The sequence below is a fragment of the Somniosus microcephalus genome, unplaced genomic scaffold (genome assembly GCF_052327205.1).
Source record: "Somniosus microcephalus isolate GS21.2 unplaced genomic scaffold, FLI_Smic_1.0 unresolved_chr9, whole genome shotgun sequence".
NCBI lineage: Eukaryota > Metazoa > Chordata > Chondrichthyes > Squaliformes > Somniosidae > Somniosus > Somniosus microcephalus.
Window position 1 is genome coordinate 10,260,965 of NW_028225187.1, and position 16,428 is coordinate 10,277,392.

The following is a 16,428-nucleotide window of genomic DNA, read 5'->3' on the forward strand; positions in this document are numbered from 1 at the left end:
CGCCCAGGGTTTGAGATTTCCTGAGGCTCCAAGATCTCTGCTCGGCCGTTGAACTTTTTGAAGTTTGATTGTTCACTTCAGAGTTGAGCACTTGCGGTCACAATTTCAGGAACTTTTCTTGTTTCGCCGAATAATGCAGTTTCGTTCACACATTTCTCCAACTGAAAACTGCAACTTGCAATTCTCTCGGCCTCTGATTTCACAACTAACTGTCCATTTATCGAATCACTTCCTTATAGGTTTTGTGTTTACACTATAAAACTCTGCTTTCTGACTGCTGTCTGTGAGCGGAAACTCCCTTTCTTTGCGGTCAAAACCTGCTAAACCCAGATACTAACTGAGGACAGCTTCCTCTCAGCCTGTCAGCTAACGGTCACAGTCCATCTCTTCAGAGACAGAGTTCCAACTGCGAGTTGTGTAACAGTAGGTAAGCAGCAATGTGGTGGCCCCTGTGCTTGTTTTAAGGAGACGGTGAAAGTGTCCTGTCCCGTCTTTACTGGAACGGCTGCGAAACTGACTTGTAAAGCCCACGAGTGCTGTGCCGTTGTCTGTCCCTGGGGATTGCCACTTCCCTCCGAGATTATAAGCTGTGCAGCGCCGCTCCGTGCCGTGCTATTGTCCCCGTGCCATCGTCTCTTTGTCCAATAGTTCTGGCTTCATTGTTTTTGGCTGATTTGGTGAGTTTGTGTTTGTGTGTGTGTTACTAGGCTAGCGGGTTCCTCTAGAGCACACGATGCTTTTGAATACCTCGTCTATCTCTTTCAAACTCGCTGCTCTTCCATGGCTCAGAACTGAAAAGAAAACGAGCAGAGAAAGTCATGCAGATTTCGGCAGTGCTGACGCGGCTCTGAGTTGGTGAAGCAATTTCTGTTACAGAGAGAGAGCAAGATGTATCTTCCATTGGCTTTTGTACTACTCTGTAAGTATCGCGATTTATTATTATGGTTATAATTGTGTCTCTTGAAGCTTACCTCACCTCACATCAAGCGTAGAATCTGAAAAAAAAAAAAAATTTTCGAAGGTGCAGCCTGGTTTCCTTACGAAAGTGCTCAGTGGATTGTAATCCTTTACAAATAAGCGAGACAGGAAATTGCAACTGGCTAAATCAATGCCCGGCGATTGATCCCAGGGCACCGTGAGCGAGTGATGTAGGCGGGAAGAGCGTCCTTAGTGGACATAAGGGTCTGGGAAAATGCCTTGATTTACCGTTGTTACATTCGGTGAGATTTGAAAGCAAACTTGGCGTGACTGAGCGCCACTTGCACAACGAGGGAAATGGAATTTGTGTTTTGTGTCTGTGCGGATGTGTGAAAATGTGTGTGTGTGTGTGAGAGAGAGAGTGTGCGTGTATATGTTTAGTGGGGAGAAGGGGCCGAGAAGGACGGTCGGGAGCAGAAAGGTTAGCCCGTAACCTGCCGCCCCTCCGTGTGTGTACGAGGTGCGCACGCACCCGTAAGGGTCGCGCAAGTTCCGGGTTTTCGCGTATGCACATTCGAAATGTCAATATCAATTCCCTTGACAGATGATCCACATCCCCGGGAAAGAGGCCTACGCGGGCGGAGGGTTGGGCTATTTCCTCAACTTCTGTCCAGTGAATGACTGTGAAATTCTAGAGTTAAAAATAGACATAACACATGTATTTTTGTTCCATCATTTAAACATTATAAAACCTCTACAGTAAGGTGACGTTATCTTATCCCATCTAAAACATATAATTATATTTTTCAAAAAATTACATTTTTGTTTTAAATATTTAATTAAGTGAATTTTAATACATTTTAAATATGTAATTTTTAATTGACTTAAGGTGTAGATGTATTATTAGGGTATTCCCAGTCATGCCTAAGGGGTTTCCATACATACGGAATCCCCTTCATGCATTGCTTGGGCCGGCCCATGTGATCAGAGGGGCGTCTGTTCTGAGATAGTGGATACACATATAACAGGAGTGGGAGGAAGTCTGCAAAGGGAATTCAGGATTTTAGACGCATGAGTAGGCCTCTCTCTGATATGGTAATCAGTGATGAAGTATCGTGATTTTGGAAGAAGGGAGGAATGTCTGGTAGGGGACATGGATAATGAGGCGCCAAGAGGTGGTGTGGTAAGGGCTGAGATTGGGAATCATTGAATCGTAGAATTATACAGCACAGAAGGAGTCCATTCGGCCCCTTGCCTGTGCTGCTGGAAAAGCTATACATTTAGTCCCACGCCCATGTTTGTACAATATAGACCTGCAAAATTTTACCCGACAAGTACTTATCCAATTCTCTTTTAATATTTTATTTTTTTAAACTGTTGCCTCCACACTTTCAGGCAGGGCTTTCCAGTTCATAACAAATGCATGTTTATTTTTTTCCCACTTGTCGTCTCTGGCTATGACACCAATTACCTTAAATGCGTTTTCTATCAGTAACAACCCTGCTGCCATTGGAAGCAATTTTTCCTTATTTACTCTATCAAAACCCGTCATGATTTTGAACAACTCTATCAAATATCGCCTTAGCCTTCTCTGCTCCAAGAAGAACAATCCCAGTTTCTCCACGTAGCTGAAGTCTTTCAGCCCTGCTACCATTCAAGTAAAGGTCCCCTGCACCCTCTCCAAGGCCTTGACATCCTTCCTAAAGTGTGGTTCCCAGAATTGAAATTGCAGCATAACCAGTAATTCATAAAGTTTTAGCAGAACCTCCTTGCTTTTGAACACTGTGCCACTATTTAATAAAGCCAAAGATTCTGCTCGCCTTTTTAATAACCTTCCAAACCAGTCCTGCCGCCTTCAAGGAGCTGTGCACATACACCCCCAGGTCTTGCTGTTCCTGTGCCACCTTAAAAATTGAACCACTTTGTTTAAAATGCCTCTCCTGATTCTTCCCATTTCCCACTACTTTAGGTTAAATTTGATCTGCTATATTTTCAATGACTGAAGTGTCGACAACCAGAGGGCACAGGTTTAGGATGATTGGCAAGAGAACCACAGGAGACTTGAAGAAAAATTCTTGTTTGCAACGATTCGTTAGGATTTGGAATGGACTGCCTGATAGGGTTTTGGATATAGATTCAATAGTAGCCTTCAAAGGGAGATTGGATAAATGTTTGAAGGAGAAAATATTGCAATGCTATGGGAAAAGAGTGGGGTGGGGGTAAGTGGGACTAACTAGATTTCTCTTCAAAAGATTCAGCGCAAACTCGATAGGCCGAATTGCCTTCTACTGTGCCGCACTATTCTCTGATTCTCTTGTCCGTCCATGACAAATGTCTGCCTATGTCCTCCTGAAGTCTATTGCTATCCTCCTCAATAAAGACATTAAGAACATAAGAAATAGGAGCACGAGTAGACCATTCGGCTCTACGTGCCTGCTCCATAGCTGATCTTCTACCTCAACTCCACTGTCCCGCATAATCACCTTGATTCCCCTTGAGTCCAAAAATCTATCGATCACAGTCCTGAATATACTCAACGACTGAGCATCCACAGCCCACTGGGGTAGATAATTCCAAAGATTCACAATCCTTTGATTAAAAAAATAATTCCTCATCTCAGTCCTAAATGGTTGAACACTTATTCTGTGACTGTTACCCACAGTTCTAGACTAACCAGCCGGGGGATATATCCTCCCAGAGTCTACTCTGTCAAGCCTTGTAAGAATTGTATATGTTTCAATGAGTTCACTCCAGGTGTGATCAAAACAAAGCCCAATGTAATTGCATAAACACTTATTTACTCTAACACTCCACACCTTTTCCAATAAAGTCTAACATCGCATTTGCTTCCCTAGGTACTTGCTGCACCTACAGGTTAACTTTCATTGATTCATGTATACAGACACCAACGAACCTCTGAATACCAACATTTCCAAACTCTCAAAATCCTTGTTTTCAAATCCCTCCAATGTCTCACCCCTTGCTAACTCGGTAATCTCCTTCAGCCCCAACACCCACCAAGTTATCTGTGCTCCTCCAATTCTGCCCCCTTGAGCATCCCTGATTATAATCGCTCAACCTTTGGTGGTCGTGCTTTCTGTTGCCTAGGCCCTAACCTCTGGAATTCCCTTCCTAAACCTCTCCGCCTCTCTATCTCTCTTTCCTCCTTTAAGACACTCCTTATAACCTATCTCTTTACCAAGCTTTTGGTCACCTGCCCTAAGTTATCCTAATGTGCATCTGTGTCAAATTTGTTGTCTTAAAATACCCCTGTGCAGCGCTTTGGAATATTTTATTACGATAAAGGCGCTACATAAAAACATATTGTTGTTGTTGTTCAAAATGTTTTACTATTCTATATTTCCTACCAAAGTTGATAATTTCATATTTCTCCACATTATACTCCATCTGCCATGTTGTTTCCCACAGATAAACCTGTCTATATACGTTTGCATCCTCTTTACATCCTCCTCTCAAAGTTATCAAATTCCTTCTGAAAGTTCATATATGGTGCATCCACTTCACTACCCTCATCAACACTGCCCATTACACCACCAAAGAACTCCATCAAATTATTCATAAACGATTTGCCGTTAAAGCATCCGTGCTTTATTGGATATTTGATCCCACATTTTTCCAAGTGGCAGTTTGCTGTGTCCCAGTTTATTGTCGCTTGGAGTTTTCCCACCAATGTTAGAATTACTGGCCTGTCATTGCCGGGTTCATGCATCTCCCCTTCTTTGAACAGGGGTGTAATATTTGTAATCATCCAGTCCTCAGGCATCATTACCATATGGAAGGAGAATTGCCTCTGCAATTTTGATCCTATTATTTATTTATGTATTTAACTATTTAGTGCTGCACTTTGGTTGCACCTCTGCACCGAATTCCCATTCTCACCAAATTCCCACTTTCATGTTTTCACTCTGTTTGCAGTTCACTCCGTTTGGCATAAACGTCAAGCTCTGTGCTCAAGCTCTGTGCTTTTGCAGACTTCTCTCTAATATATAAATTTCAGCAGCATGCTAGCTACAACTGAGCAGCCAGCTTTCATCCAGGAAACTCACACATAGTCATGGACCCACTTACAGCTGGTTGGCTGTTACCTGCTACAGATCTTGTGTTTTTAAAGTTAGAAAACGTATTTAAATGACAGTTTCATAAACACAGCATTACTATACTACTCACCCACTACTTACCAGAAAGTTCCCTCTCACCAAATTCCTGTTTTACTTTTTTCTTGCAATGGACTCCGTTTTTCAGATTCACCCAACTCTCACCAATTTCTCTGCCAAAGTACTGGAAAGACAGCCTTGATTCTAATAATTACCATTCGGGATCAGTGATAATTTAAACAGAGCTTTTGGTCAAAGGCTCATTTCTAAGTTTGTGGATTCAAACAATGTCAATTAACAACTATGAATGAGTTCATCGCTTACTCTCCTTTGTCAGACTAACATTACTATAAATCACAGGAAACTTATACTTTATATTTCTGTTTATCCCTCCAGTGGGAATGATGCCCTCGGAGACAGCACCAGGTAGGTTGAGTTGAAAACTTTCTGATATAAGCATGTTGTGTGTCCTTTAACAATCTGTTATTGAACTCATAGTCATAGAGTCATAATGGCACACAGGAGGCCATTCGGCCCATCGATTCAGTGCCAGCTCTCTGTAGAGCAATCCAGTCAGTCCTATTCCCCCGCTTTATCCCCGTAGCCCTGCAAGTTTATTTCCCTCAATTGCCTATCCACTCTCCCGTTTGAAAACTTTGAGTGTCTCCGCTTCCACCACGTCTGTCAGCAGCGAATTCCAGGTCCTCAACACTCGCTGTGTAAAAAAGTTTTTCCTCACATCCCCCCCGCATCTCTTGCCCAAAACCTTAAATCTATGTCGCCTAGTCCTTGAGCCATCAACTAGTGGGAACAGCCTTTCCCTGTTTAGCCTATCGAAACCCGTCATAATCTTGTACACCTCTATCAAATCGCCCATCAAATTCCTTTGCTCTAATGAAAAAAATTACAGCTTCCCCAACCTGGCCCTGTAGCTAAGATCCCCCATCCCCAGAAACATTCTGGAAAATCTCCTCTGCACCCCCTCAAGGGAATTCACATCCTTCCTAACGTGTGGTGAACCAGAACTGGACGCAAAACTCATGCTGTGGTCTAACCAGTGCTTTATAATGATTCAGCATAACTTCTCTACCTTTGTACTCAATACATCTATTTATGAAGCCCAAGATCCAATATGCTATATTAAGCACATCCTCAATATGTCCTGCCACATTCAGGGATTCATGCAATTGAATTCCCAGCTCCCTCAGTCCCTGCACAGCATCTAAAACTGTGCCATTACGTTTATATTGCCGCGCCCGGTTGCTTCTATGAAAATGCATCACCTCACAGTTCTCTGTATTAAATAATACCTGCCACTTGTCTGCCCATTCTGCTAGCATTTCTATGTCCTTTTGCAGTAGATTGATATCATCACCACTGTTTGCCACACCCCCAAATTTGGTGTCATCGGCAAAGTTAGAAATTGTACTCTGTATTCCAGTATCCAGGCCATTTATATATATCAAAAGAAGCAGTGGCCCCAGCACTGAACCTAGGGGAACACCACTGACTACCATCCTCCAGTCTGTAAAACAGCAAATTAACACAACTCGCTGTTTTCTGTCCTTAAGCCAATTCCTTATCCAAGCTGTCACTGATCCACCTATTCCCAAGAGCCTCAATTTTGTTAACCAACCTCCTATGTGGTACTTTTTCAAACGCCTGCCGAATTTCCATGTAGACAACATCCACTGCATTCCATTCATCAATTCCTCTCCCTCCTTTCCCTTGACCCGAGCATTATACCAATCAATATTTGGGTAATTAAAGACCCCAATATCACCACTCAATAGCTCTTGCATATCCCTGCAGTTTACGTGCAAATTTGCTCCTGTACTTCACTCTCACTATTTGGAGGCCTACAGGAGGCCCCCAATAGCACGTGTGATAGCGGCATGACATCTGCCAGTAAATGTGCTCTAACTTAAAATAAGGAACAGGCATAGCCTTAATTAAGGGGCATTTTTTAGATTCGTTCACGTGGGCGTCGCTGGCAAAGGCCAGCATTTATTGTCCATCCCTAGATAAGAACATAAGAACATAAGAAATAGGAGAAGGAAGAGGACACTTTGCCCCTCGAGCCTGCTCTCCCATTCAATAAGATCTTGGGTGATCTTGGGCTCAGAGCCACTTCCCCACCCGCTACACATAACCCTTCATAGAGTCATAGAGTTTTACAGCACAGAAAGAGGCCCTTCGGCCCATCGTGTCTGCGCCGCCCATCCATCCCTGTCCAGTCTAATCCCATTTTCCAGCATTTGGTCCATAGCCTTGTATGCAATGGCATTCCAAGTGCTCATCCAAATGCTTCTTGAATGTTGTGAGGGTTCCTGCCTCTACCACCCTTTTGGGCATTGAGTTCCACATCCCAACCACCCTCTGGGTGAAAAAGTTCCTCCTCAAATCCCCTCTAAATCTCCTGCCCCTTACCCTGAATCTATGCCCCCTTGTTATTGACCCCCCTACTAAGGGGAAAAGTTCCTCTTTGTCTACCCTATCTATGCCCCTCATCATTTTGTATACCTCAATCAGGTCCCCCTCAGCCTTCTTTGCTCCAAGGAAAACAACCCCAGCCTGTTTAGTCTTTCTTCATAGCTGAGGCGCTCCATCCCAGGTAACATCCTGGTGAATCTTCTCTGCACCCTCTCCAAAGCAATCACATCCTTCCTATAGTGAGGCGACCAGAACTGCACACAGTACTCCAGCTGTGGCCTCACCAGCGTTTTGTACAGCTCCATCATAACCTCCCTGCTCTTATATTCTATGCCTCGGCTAATGAAGGCAAGTATCCCATATGCCTTTTTAACCACCTTATCTACCTGTTCCGCTGCCTTCAGGGATCTATGTACATGTACACCAAGGTCCCTCTGACCCTCTGTACTTCCTAGGGTCCTACCACTCATTGTGTATTCCCTTGCCTTATTTGTCCATCCAAAATGCATCACCTCGCACTTTTCAGGGTTAAATTCCATTTGCCATTTTTCCGCCCATCTGGCCAACCCATTTATATTGTCCTGTAGCCTGAGGCTTTCCTCCTCGCAATTGACCACCCCACCAATTTTCGTGTCATCTGCGAACTTGCTGATCGTACCTTTTACATTCTCATCCAAATCATTTATGTAGATCACAAACAACAAGGGACCCAGCACCGATCCCTGAGGTATCCCACTGGACACAGGCTTCCAGTCACAAAAGCAACCTTCGACCATCACCCTCTGCCTCCTGCCACTCAGCCAGTTTAGGATCCAACGCGCCAAGGCACCCTGGATCCCATGGGCTCTTACCTTCTTGACCTGTCTCCTATGCGGGACTTTGTCAAAGGCTTTACTGAAGTCCATGTAAACCACATCCACAGCATTTCCCTCATCCACCCCCCTCGTCACCCCCTCGAAAAATTCAATCAGATTTGTCAGACATGATTTACCCTTGACAAAGCCATGCTGACTATCCCTGATTAATCCTTGCCTCGCCAAGTGGAGACTAATTTTGTCCCTCAGAATTTTTTCCAATAATTTCCCTACCACAGATGTTAGGCTCACTGGCCTGTAATTCCCTGGTTTATCCCTGCTACCCTTCTTGTATAATGGTACTACATTAGCTGTTCTCCAGTCCTCTGGTACATCCCCTGTGGCCAGAGAGGTTCTGAAAATTTGTGTCAGAGCCCCTGCAATCTCCTCCTTTGCCTCCCACAGCAGCCTGGAATACATCTCGTCCGGGCCTGGGGATTGATCCTCTTTTTGGCCTGCTAAAACCGCTAGCACCTCCTCCCTCTCGATGCTAATATGTTCAAGTGTGTCACAGTCCCCTTGCCCGATTTCTATGTCTGCATCGTCTTTCTCCATAGTGAACAGAGATGCAAAAAATTCATTTAAAACCCCGCCTACATCATCTGGCTCTACACACAGATTGCCACTTTGGTCCCTAATGGGCCCTACCATTTCCCTGGTTATCCTCTTGCCCTTAATATACTTATAAAACATCTTAGGATTTTCCTTTATTTTGCTCGCCAGTGTTATTTCATGGCCCCTCCTCGCCCTCCTAATTTCTTTTTTAAATATGCCCCTGCACTTTTTATACTCCTCTAGGGCTTCTTCCGTCTTTAGTCTTTTGTAACTGCCAAAAGCCCCCCTTTTATTTCTAATGCATTTTTGTATATCCCTTGTCATCCAAGGTTCCCTTTCCTTGTTGGTCCCACCCTTGACCTTTACAGGAACATGTTGGTGCTGTACTCTCTCTATTTCCCTTCTGAAAGTTTCCCACTGTTTTGATGTGGATTTTCCTATAAGTAGCTGCTCCCAGTCCACTTTGGCCAGATCCTGCCTTATCATATTAAAATCGGCCTTCCCCCAATTTAGAACCCTTATTTCCGGGCCGTCTTTGTCTTTTTCCATGACCACCTTAAATCTCACCGAATTATGGTCACTGTCGCCAAAATGTTCTCCTACTGATACTTCCACCACTTGCCCGGCTACATTCCCCAGAATTAGGTCCAGTACCACCCCCTCTCTTGTAGGACTTTCTACATGTTGGCTCAAAAAGCTCTCCTGGATGCACTTTATGAATTCTGCACCCTCTAAGCCTTTCACACTCTGACTATCCCAATTTATATTGGGGAAGTTGAAATCCCCCACTATTATTACCCTATTATTTTCGCACTTCTCTGAGATTTGCCTACATATCTGTTCCTCTATCTCCCCCTGACTGTTTGGGGGCCTATAGTACACTCCCAGCAAAGTGCTTACCCCCTTTTTGTTTTTAAGTTCTACCCATATGACCTCATTAGAGGAACACGCTAATATATCGTCCCTCCTTACAGCAGTAATTGACTCCTTAATTAATATTGCAACACCCCCTCCCCTTTTACACCCCCCTCTGTCTCGCCTGAAGATTCTATACCCCGGAATATTGAGCTGCCAGTCCTGACCCTCCCTCAACCATGTCTCTGTGATAGCAACAATATCGTACTCCCATGTGTTCAACAACAACTTCAGTTCATCCACCTTATTTGTAAGACTCCTTGCATTAAAATATGTGCCTTCCAGCCCTGCCATATTCCCTTTTGCCTTCACATATTTGCTCTGCCTTCCCAGCTGACTTGTTTTTTCCTCTGTATTTGGCTGTAAATCACCCCCTACTATAGCTCCACTCTGTACCCCATCCCCCTGCCAAGTTAGTTTAAACCCCCCCCAGCAGTGCTAGCAAACCTCCCCGCAAGGATGTTGGTTCCCCTCTGGTTCAGGTGTAAACCGTCCGACTTGTACAAGTCCCACCTTTCCCAGAAGCAGACCCAGTGATCCAGGAAACTAAAGCCCTCCCCCCTGCACCATCCCTTTAGCCACGCATTCATCTGTTCTATCTTCCTATTCCTATACCCACTAGCACGTGGCACGGGGAGTAATCCAGAGATTACAACCTTTGAGGTCCTGCTCTTTAATCCTTCACCTAGCTCCTTAAATTCTTGCTGCAGGACCTCATCCCTCTTTTTACCTATGTCGTTGGTACCAATGTGGACCACGACCTCCGGCTGTTCACCCTCCCCCTCCAGAATGCCCTGCAGCCGCTCAGTGATATCCTTGACCCTTCACTTCCTTAACTTGCAAAAATCTATCTATCTCCACCCTAAATGTATTTAATGACCGAGCCTCCAGGACTCTCTGAGGCAGAGAATTCCACAGATATAACTCCCTCTGAGAGAAGAATTTCCTCATTATCTCAGTTCTAAAAGGGCGACCCTTTATTCTGAAATTATGAGTTCCAAATTTCCGCACGAGGGGATATATACTCTCTGCATCGACATTTTCGAGCCCCCTCAGTATCTTATATATTTCAATAAGATCACCTCTCATTCTTCTAACTTCCAATGAGTATATGGCCAACCTGCTCAACCTTTCATCATAATCAACCCCGCATCTCTGGATTTAACCTCCAATGCAAATATATCCTTCCTTTCATAAGGAGACAAAGTTTGCATGGTGTACTCAAGGTGTGGGCTCACAAATACCCTGAACAGTTGACCTTGAGAAGGTGGTGGTGTGCCGCTTTCTTTAAACACTGCAGTCCATTAGGTGAAGCTACTCCCACAGTGCTGCTAGGGAGGGAGTTGCAGGATTTTGACCCAGGGATGATGAAGGAACGGCCGATATATTTTCAAGTCAGGATGGCGTGTGACTTGGAGGAGAACTTGGAGGTGGTGGTGTTCCCATTCGCCTGCTGTCCTTGTCCTTCTAGTTTGTAGATGTTGTTAGGTTTGGGAGGAGCTGCCGAAGAAGCCTTGCAGATAATCTTGCAGATGGTACACACAGCAGCCATGGTGCGCCTGTGTTGGAGGGAGTGACTGTTTCTTATTTCTGTATTATTTGATTAATAAGCTATTTATGCTGTTGATGAGGATATAAACGCTTCTAGCAATGAAAATATTGTTTCCATTTCGATACTGACACTCGCTTTCAGAAGTTACGGCAGCCATATAGCACAGAAATGTTTTCTAAAGAACTTAGGAATAGAGATAAGCAGAGAAATCTCCAATGTGGTCAATCCTGCTAGTCCCAGTTCTTTACTATCTTTCCTCAGTTATTTTCTATTGTCACCAAATACGTGCTCGCCTGCCTCTTAAAATGATGGTTATTATTGAAATCTTCATTCTCTAGTGAATTTTACCCACAAATTCACTAATCTCTGCGTGAACTAACAGAATCGTTTCAGGGCGTTTGTCACCGTTTGCTGGAGTCCCTTAGGAGGACGCAAGGAGTCTGCAAAGCGATGTAAACAAGTTATGTGGGTGGGCAAGAGCGCGGCATATGGAACATGATGGGGAGAAATGTGAAGTTATCCACTTTGGTAGGACAAACATAAAAGCAGAATGTTTTTATAAAAGGTGAGAGATTGGAAAATGTTGATATTCAGAGGAACCTGGATGTCCTTGCACACGAATAACTGAAAGCTAACATGTAGGTACAGCAAGAAATTATGAAAGCAAATTGTATGTTAGCCTTTATTACAAAGGTATTGGAGTAAATACAGCTTACTACAATTATATAGGGTCATGGCGAGACCACACCTGGGGTTCTGTGTCCAGTTTTGTTCTCCTTACCAAAGGAACGATATACTTACCTTGGAAAGAGTTCAACGGAGGTTCACCAGACTGTTTCCTGGGATGAGAGGATTGTCCCATGAGGACAGATTGAGTGGATTAGGCCTATATTCCCTAGACTTTGGAAAAATGATAGGTGATCTCATTGGAACATATACAATTCTTAAGGGGCTTCACAGGGTAGATACTGGGATGATGATTCCCCTTGCTGGGGATTCTAGAAATAGGGGTCACAGTCTCAGAATAAGGGGTCAGTAATTTCGGACTGAGGTGAAGAGAAATATCTTTATTCGAAAGGCTGTGAATCTTTGGAAATCTCTACCCCAGGTGGTTGTGGATGCTCAGTCATTGATTATATTGATGACTGATATCGATATATTTTTGGTTACTAAGGGAATCATGGGATATGGGAATAGTGCGGGAGATGGAGTTCAGGTAAGAGATCTGCCATGATCTTATTGAATAGCGGAGCTGGCTCGCGGGCTGCATGGCCTAATCCTGCAATATTTCATATGTTCTGATGTTATTAACATTTAGGGGACATGGGGATTCTTACAGAAGCAATACATTGAAGCCATGGTAGAATATAAACATGCCTGTAGTGTATAATAAAAACCTTAATCTGTGTACATGATCTGTTTACATATCTTATATCCTGGTGTCATAGGTATGTCAAACTTCCATGTCAGCTTTTTCTATTATAATATACATGGTATTTATCACATTGTACAAACAGTTTCTCTTTTCGAACCCTCAAGTAAATCGGGCTTGTCTTGTCTAATATTATCCGTGAGGGCAATGCATGGGGTGTGGTCGCATCGTGGTTATGTTGCTGGATAAGTAATCCAAAGCCTGGACTGATAATTTGTAAACATGAATTCAAATCCCACCATAGCAGTTTGTGAATTTAAATTCTGTTAATTGAATAAAAAGCATGATTTATTTATAAGGGAGAACCAGTGGATGTGGTGTATTTGGACTTTCAGAAGGCTTTTGATAAGGTCCCACATAAGAGATTAGCGTGCAAAATTAAGGCACATGGGATTGGGGCAAGGTATTGACTTGGATAGAGAACTGGTTGGTGGACAGAAAGCAAGGAGTTGGAATAAACGGGTCGTTTTCCGAGTGGCAGGCAGTGACTAGTGGGGTACCGCAAGGATCGGTCCTAGGCCCCCAGCTGTTCAAAATATATATTAATGATCTGGACGAGGGAATTGGGTGTAATATGTCCAAATTTGCAGATGACACAAAGCCGGGTGGGAGGGTAAGCTGTGAGGAGGATGTCGTGAAACTCCAGTACGATTTGGACAGGTTGGGTGATTGAGCAGAAACATGGCAAATGCATTATAATGTGGATAAATGTGAGGTTATCCACTTTGGTGGCAAAAACAGGAAGGCAGATTATTATTTGAATTGCAATAGATTGGGAGAAGGGGAAGTGCAAAGAGACCTGGGTGTTCTTGTGCACCAGTCGCTGAAGGCAAGCATGCAGGTGCAGCAGGCGGTTAAGAAGGCAAATGGTATGTTGACCTTCGTAGCAAAAGGGTTCGAGTACAGGAACAAGGATGTCTTGTTACAGTTGTACAGGGCCTTGGTGAGACCACACCTTGGGTATTGTGTGCAGTTTTGATCGCCTTACCTGAGGAAGGACGATCTTGCCATGGAAGGAGTGCAGCGAAGATTCACCTGGCTGATACCTGGGATGGCGGGAAAGACGTATGAGGAGAGATTGTGTCGATTGGGCTTATACTCACCGGAGTTTAGAAGATTGAGAGGGGACCTCATCGAAACCTATAAAATTCAGTCAGGCCAGGACAGACTAGATGCAGGAAGGATGTTTCTGATGGCCGTGGAGTCCTGAACCAGGCGTCATAGTCTAACGATAAGGGGTAAGCCATTTAGGACTGAAATGAGGAGGAATTTCTTCATGTAGAGAGTGGTGAACCTGTGGAATTCTCTGCCACAGAGGGCGATGGAGGCCAGTTCATTAAATATATTCAAGAAAGAGTTGGATATATTTCTTAAGGCTAAAGGGATCAAGGGATATGGGGAGAAGGCAGCGACAGGGTACTGAATTTGTATGATCAGCCATGATCTCATTGAATGGCGGAGCAGGCGCGAAGGGCCGAATGGCCTACTCCTGCTCCAATCTTCTATATTTCTATGTTTCTATGTTTCTTTGTTGATCAAGACTGCCTCCCCTCCTGCTTTTCTCCCTTCCTATCACTCCTGAATATTTTGTAGCCGAGAATGTTTAATTCGCATTCCAGCCCATGTTGAAAATAGTTCTCTGTTAAATCAACAATATTATAACCCCCACGTGTCAACTTGCGACTGTAGCTCCTCATCCATATTTGTAAAGCTCCTTGCATTAAAACACATGTGTTCCAACAGAATGCTGGTCTGCTCTACTCTCCCCACCTCAACTATTTCGTGCACTTTCTACATTTTTCCTTGTTCTGTTGTTGTTTTTCTCTCTTGCTTTTCCATGTGCCTTGTCTCTACTACCTACTGTCGTGTCCTGGTGCCCCTACATCAGCCAAATTAGGCTAAATGCTCCCTCACAGCATTCGTTAACCTCCCCGTCAGGACATTGGTCCCAGCCCTGTTCAGGTGCAACGCATCCAGCTTGTCCATGTCCCTCCTGCCACTGGACCTGGAATCTGAACCTCTCCCTCCTGCACCACCTCTCGTGCTACACATTGACCGGCACTATCTTACTATTTTCTATACTCACTAGCACGTTGCACTGGGATCAACCCACAGATTAACACCATTGAGGTCCTGTGTTATAATCATTTTTTAGCTCCTGATATTGTACCACTAGGGCCTCAACCCTTTCCCTACGTATGTCATTGGCTCAACACGGGCCACGACTTCTGGCTGCTCCCCTTCCCCTCGCAGCGTGTCCTGTACCTACTCATTGATATCCTTTACCCTAGCACATTAACCTGCAAATTCATTTTCCAACTGTCCATGGATAAACATCGATGCTATTAATATCTTAAAAAGGTCGCTCTCTTCGTGCTCGGCAGATATTGAACCACCTGCAATTCTGCCGTGCATTCTTCACTGGAATTGCTCTCATGCAGCCTTCGATTTGAACTTACCACTTTGTATGCATAGAGTATAATCTATCTCATTTAGCAAGCTTTTGCTCACCTGTCCTAATATCTCTTTCTGTGGCTTGGTGTCAAGCTCAGTTAGATCAAAGCATGAGTGCCCTGGGTCGTCCATGTCATGTGGTTTTGCACATTTTCCCAACGGCAGAAACCAGTTGAGGCTGAACTGTTGCTGACATATTTTGTTCTGAGATGAGTCACGAGCCTCCTGATATCCGGACTTGGGCAGGACGGATTGTGTCAGCCAGAAATCTTTGAGCAGCGCAGTCCAAAATTCAAAATGAATCCAGAGAAAAAGGAACAAGTAAACACAGAAACGGGAAATAGTTCACTACCTAAAATAAAATCACGATTACATAGAAACATAGAAACATAGAAGATAGCAGCAGGAGTAGGACATTCGGCCCCTCGAGCCTGTTCTGCTATTAAATGAGATCGTGGCTGATCATCCAAATTCAGTACCCTGTCCCTGCTTTCTCCAAATATCCCTTGATCCCTTTAGCCATAAGAAATATATCTAACTCCTTCTTGAATATATTTAATGAACTGGCCTCCACTGCCTTGTGTGGTAGAGAATTCCACAGGTTCACCACTCTCTGGGTGAATAAATTCCTCCCCATCTCTGTCCTAATTGGTTTACCCCTTAACTTTAGACAGTGATCCCTCGTTCTCGACTCCCCCGCCATCGAGATCATCCTTCCTGCATCTAGTCTGTCTAGTCCTGTTAGCATTTTATAAGTTTCAATGAGATCCCCTCTCATTCTTCTAAATCCCAGCGAATATAAGCCCAATCGACCCAATGTCTCCCCTACGTCCTTCCTGCGATCCCAGGTATCAATCTGATGAATCTTCGCTGCACTCCCTCCATGGCAAGAACATCCTTCCTCAGATAAGGCGACCAAAACGGCACTCAATACTAAAGGTGTGGACTCACCAAGGCCCTGTGCAACTGCAGCAAGATATTTTTGCTCCTGTACTCGAATACTCTGGCTATGAAGGCCAACATACCATTTGTCTTCTTAACCGTCTGCTGCACCTGTATGCTTACCTTCAGTGACTGGTACACAGGGACACCCAGGTCTCCTTTCACCTCCCCTTGTTCCAATCTATTGCCGTTCAGATAATAATCTGACTTCCCGTTTTTGCCACCAAAGTGGATAACCTCGCCTTTATCCACATTATA

At 44.2% G+C, this 16,428-nt stretch overlaps 1 long non-coding RNA gene across 1 annotated transcript in view; it reads left to right on the forward strand.

Moving 5' to 3' along the window:
- The first annotated feature begins 366 nt into the window (after nt 1-366).
- The window catches only part of LOC147084740 (uncharacterized), a 53,974-nt gene continuing 37,912 nt past the window's right edge, over nt 367-16,428 (forward strand). The window contains exons 1-2 of the long non-coding RNA XR_015075853.1: nt 367-427; nt 5,430-5,459. This is a non-coding gene — a long non-coding RNA (uncharacterized LOC147084740). The remainder of the gene's footprint in view (nt 428-5,429; nt 5,460-16,428) is intronic.